Source organism: Mytilus trossulus, unplaced genomic scaffold (genome assembly GCF_036588685.1).
Source record: "Mytilus trossulus isolate FHL-02 unplaced genomic scaffold, PNRI_Mtr1.1.1.hap1 h1tg000215l__unscaffolded, whole genome shotgun sequence".
Taxonomy (NCBI): Eukaryota; Metazoa; Mollusca; class Bivalvia; order Mytilida; family Mytilidae; genus Mytilus; species Mytilus trossulus.
The window spans coordinates 603,239-609,170 of NW_026963312.1; positions in this window are offsets into that span (position 1 = coordinate 603,239).

A 5,932-nucleotide genomic window follows, 5' to 3' on the forward strand; every position below is an offset into this window, starting at 1 on the left:
ATCAGTTCAATATGTAAAGCCATTATTATAGCATTTTTTCAACTAAAATAGAATTTTCATGCAGCTAAATGATAGCATCAAAGGCATACACCTTGCGTCATAATAGTAGCAAAAAGTTTTTTTTTTTTTAAATGTACATGTACTAAATAAAAGATATCATTTAAATCTATTTGTTTTAAGTTTTGAAAAACTACAAAATCCCAATTTGTGACTAAACCTTGCAAATTGAATTTTCTACTAAAAAAGTGATTTAAAAATCACTTATTTCAGTAAGTGCCCTGCATTACTGAACATGGCAATTTATGAGCTGCCATTTTATCACACCAAAACAGACAAATAAACAAAAAAAATGACAATTGTAGGATACGTTTCTGTAAAATATGATAAAATCATGTTTTTAAATAAATGAATAATACCAAATAGATACACCAAAATTTAAAGCACATTTACAGGAGGGATATATACACAATCATTGCTAAACTATACATTTCATACTCTATGCATTTAATATAAATAAATATTGGTTTAAAAAAAGAAATATTGATGTGTATGACAGTATGACTATCATGCTTATTCCAAATTGATGGTAAATTCCATGTCAGCATTGAATTCGGGAATTCCCAGGTAAATGCCATGTCTAAATACAGCTGTTTCATCTATACTATAGCTGTCTGTAAATATATTCTTCCAATCAAGGCAAACCTAGTCCAAATAATTATGACGTCTTGGACAATGTTGGAAGGCTATTATAATTTTTTTCTTTGACGCCTTACATCGACGATGTAAAAAAAAATATAATAGCTAGCCTTTGACGCCTTACATCAACGATGTAAAAAAAAATATAATAGCCTTTCAAGACGTCATAATTATTTGGACTAAGGCAATTAGTTACCCATCTGAGTACGGTGTATAAAAATACACTGAATATCCTCCACCAGTATTTACATGCGCACAGTATACTAAATCCGTTAAAGAGTAAAACCCTCCTATCCCCCCTCATTAAATGCACCAAGAATTTCAGGGCTGTATTGTAGGACATTTATACACACCAAAATTGTACAAACAACTTATGTCATGTTCTGTATACCAAATTATCATGAAATTGAGCTGTTTCCTTCAACATATACAAATATGTAGAAATAATGTACATCGTTTTCATTAAGATACCAGATACGACTAAACATGTAAACAAACCCCTGAACTACAATGTTATTTGGAGTCGTCCATAATATAAACCCCTAATTTACAATGTTGTATGGAATTGTTCATAGCAGGCGAAAGACAGAATTCGCGAATACACGGTTTCCGCTGTTAATGCCAGTGTTATCATGACTGACATTAGGGGATGAAATGCATATAGATGTCTATAAACAGCTGATAAAGTCTATTCAATAGTAACTTTTTTGTTCGTTGAAATGTGTGGGATTGTGCAGCACGTGTCATCATCACATGTGTCCCTTCGCGGCCTTCAGTTTAGATTATAGACTAGAGTAGAGAAGAGACTATATGCGTACAAACCTGATGTCAAATGAAGATATACGGAATTTAAATAACGTTGATCCTTTAAATGTACGAAACACAACCACATATGACAACTGTTCACATAAAATAGATAGTAAAATTTTCCAAATGAACGTCCATTAAAATTAAGTCTCTGATGAATAATTCCCGCGCAAATGTCATGGAATAGACCAAAACGAATTTTAGGTTGTGTTGTCATTAAAACATTCGGGTCAATGAACACAGTTAGATTAAATATATAAATATGTTAACTATATTTATATTGGTTTATCAGAAAAGTGACTTTACCAGATTTTTTGTGTGGCAAACAACGGTAAATAGCCTATATCATCTTGACATGACATATGAAAACCCCTTAAGCATAATGGTGTGTGTATTGGAATAGTCCATGGAATTGTCCAAACCGATACAGGTGAAATACGTAGAATAATATTGCTGTGTCTATTGTGGACACAGCAATAAAATCATATTTAAGATCCTTATGAGCCCGTAGTAAAGTAAAAAAAACTGTAAAAAGCCTTATTTAATAAAATTTGCTCGATTAACCGTGAAGTGAAGACTAATAACAATTTGCGTGTATAGTGAACCCCCTAAATAAAATAATACTGTGTTCTAGACCACTTCCCCTTTCGATGATCTACAGAAATGATTTTTTCATGTTTTACTATATAGTTTGAGATATTAACAATTTCCCCATAAAATCATATCCTAAAGAGTGTTTGTATCTCACATATCCTACTGATCTAACATTGAGGATACTAAATGAAATCAACCTGTCTTTTCCCTATTAAAATACCATTATTGCAACATACATATTTTCAAAGTATATAGCATGTTGACTTAAGTAGGTTAAAAAAAAAAAAAAAAGATAAATTACATTCTAGCAAAAAATATTTGTGTCTTTTTGGATTGATGTATGTATTTTAACATTTCAGATTGATGCATCTAAGCTTTTATTATTCACCAGTGGTTTACATGAACAGAGACATTTATATAGAGACAACACATATGATACTCGAAGAAAGACAACTTTTTTTTATTAACTTCCAATGACACCATTGGGTGAAAAAAGAGAACATCGTTTTTCGTCAGATTTTTTTTTTATAATAATCAACTGAAATATGACTTTTATTAATATTTCATGATGATTCAGAAAATTCTGGGCCTTAGATTTGACGACTAACATAAACTCATAGTTGGCAGTATTCATAGTTTACCCAAATTTATGTATGCAAAGAAATTTCACAATAAATGCATAAACGTAAAAAGCAAATAAGGAAAAGTACTGAACTCCACGGAATATTCAAAACAGATAGTCCTTAATCAGCTGACAAATTCAGAAGATCAAACACATCAAATGATTAAAAACAAAATTATATTTTCCTGACTTCGTACAAGCATTTTGTATGTAGAAAATAATGAATTAAACAAGGTTTTTAAGGTTTTAAAACTTTCACTTATATGGGAGTCGTATAAAATTCAATTATATTTACAATGATTTGTGAACAAAACAGAAAGAAAAAATAATTATAAATGTCAAAAATATGGGTGTAACAGTCAACATTGTATTTTAATCTAAATCACTATGAAAACAGACAAATGTCAATAAAAAAAATTAGAATTGTTTTAATTCAATATGTTCGTACGGGAAACAAGGAACATTATTCTCATACAAAAATTAAAATAATTCTTAATACACATTAATAAAAGAAATGGAATTTATAACAAAGGATAATCATAAAATATACTTGAATTGTCCTTGACCTCACTTCTGTGATGGGTATATGTTAATGGAATCCTTCTCTGAATACGGGACAAACATATTAGTAGCGGTAGACCCCAATTTCCAATGATCTTCAATTTATACCGAACATTGACTGTCAAAAAAAAATGCTTACATTCCAATTTTCAATAACAGTTAACAGCAAATACATTATCACAATATAAGCCAGCAATGAATAAGACAATAACAGCATACATCAAAGATATAACAACATAACAGTTAAACCCCTTGCCCTCCTCATCCGAGTAACACTGACACACCAAGTCCGAGTGGGATAACTTTTTTTACATCCAAGCTGTTTTGGATTAGACGAAAAACCATTTACAATTCATAAAATCTAATTTAGAACGCCACAGAACCATTATAATATATTTTATACATTAATATATGATTTATACCCTTTTTGACCCCCGAACACGATGAGTAGATATAAAACAATGTCAACTCGCCCCACTGGCCAATCGGCCCAACATATATCGTCACTTTATGAAAAGAACGACCCACTCTTGTTCCCCCCTTCCCTTTTTCATCTCAGTTGGGCATTTATATGAATGATACATCAATAATAAACTTTTCATTATTTGAGATAGCAAACAATCATAAGCTTTGTAAAAAAGTAAAGTTGACACATCTGTTCTTGATACTCGACTGTTATGTAGTATTATTGAATTCTAGTTTTGTCATCCATTGATATATATATACAAATTTATATACTTATAACATTTCCGTCTAAAGGTCTCGTGATTTCAAGTGTTTTCTGTCACGTGGTTTTCATTCATATTTGAATAAAACAATTGTGAAAGTTCAAGTAGTTTCTACAATTGTTGTGAAATTGTGAAAGTTCATTGTATGAAAATAATGTAAACAATTATTTCCTGTTATCAGTTTCAGATTGTCTGAAAAGGTGCGATATAGATCTTAACATATTGCACAGACACCTGGCTATAGTCGAAGACATGTCCCACTGTAGATGTCTTAGTAATTTGTGTCGTTTGGTTGCTGATCCTTTGGTATAAAAAGCCCACATTCTTTAAACATTATATAAATAACACATAGCTGAGAGGGTGATAGAGCAGATTGGTACCCCGAGAAAACATTGTCAACCGCGGCGAAGCCAAGGTTGACAATGCCTTTTCGAGGGGTTCCAATTTGCTCTATCACCCTCTCAGCTATGTGTTATTTAATTTATTATACTGAATGTTCTGTTATTACTGTTGATTTTTTAAAACTCAAAGTAATAAACTGTGACATCTTGTACATAACCATCCGTATTTAATAAAGCGCACACTTGATCAAACGTCTCCGTGAAGGGTAATAGAGTATTTGTCATAGGATAGAGTCATATTTAATAAAGCGCACACTTGATCAAGCGTCTCTGTGAAGGGTGATAGAGTATTTGTCATAGGATAGAGTCGTATTTAATAAAGCGCACACTTGATCAAGCGTCTCCATGAAGGGTAATAGAGTAAATTGACACCCTCGTATTAGCCAATCAAAATCTGTCATTTTGACATGAAGTATAATAATATAATTTGTTGGCTGATCATTCAAGGAATCAGCAATGCACACAACTGTCAACCAGGGACCAACTAATTAAGGAATAGCAGTACTGTAGTTGAAGAGTTGCCACCGTCAATTTAAGGAATAACAGTACTGTAGTTGAAGAGTTGCCACCGTCAATTGTAGATTTGACGGTCGCAAATGCAGTTTTACTGGCGACGCGTAGCGGAGACAGTAAAACGGAGATTTGCGACCGTCAAATCAAAATTGACGGTGGCAACTCTTCAACTACAGTACTGTTATTCCGATTCTAATGCATTACAAAAAGAAAATATACGATAAAACTTGAAAAAATGTCTAAATTTGTCAAATAAAAGAAAATCCACGAAACTTCATGAATGATTTTGGCACAAAGACGTCATGGCTAAACGTGACGTCATACAAATGAAAACTTACAAACTGGAGGATATAACGTTACCTGTACGCTTCAAATTCGGATAAAATTACATTAAAACGGCGAATTCGAGGTAGGTGTTGTTTTGTTTTCGATTATATAGTAGTAATCGAACATTTGTTGATTCATCAATTCAAAATGGCGGGTCCCTCCTTAGTTACGCCTGGTCAACCGTGGATTTGACGGCAACTTTGAGCCAATGAAAAAAATTGTTACATCCAAGTTGCATTAGAATGTAGATTTGACGGTCGCAAATGCAGTTTTACTGGCGACGCGTAGCGGAGACAGTAAAACGGAGATTTGCGACCGTCAAATCAAAATTGACGGTGGCAACTCTTCAACTACAGTACTGTTATTCCGATTCTAATGCATTACAAAAAGAAAATATACGATAAAACTTGAAAAAATGTCTAAATTTGTCAAATAAAAGAAAATCCACGAAACTTCATGAATGATTTTGGCACAAAGACGTCATGGCTAAACGTGACGTCATACAAATGAAAACTTACAAACTGGAGGTTATTTCGTTACCTGTACGCTTCAAATTCGGATAAAATTACATTAAAACGGCAAATTCGAGGTAGGTGTTGTTTTATTTTCGATTATATAGTAGTAATCGAACATTTGTTGATTCATCAATTCAAAATGGCTGGTCTCTCCTTAGTTACGCCTGG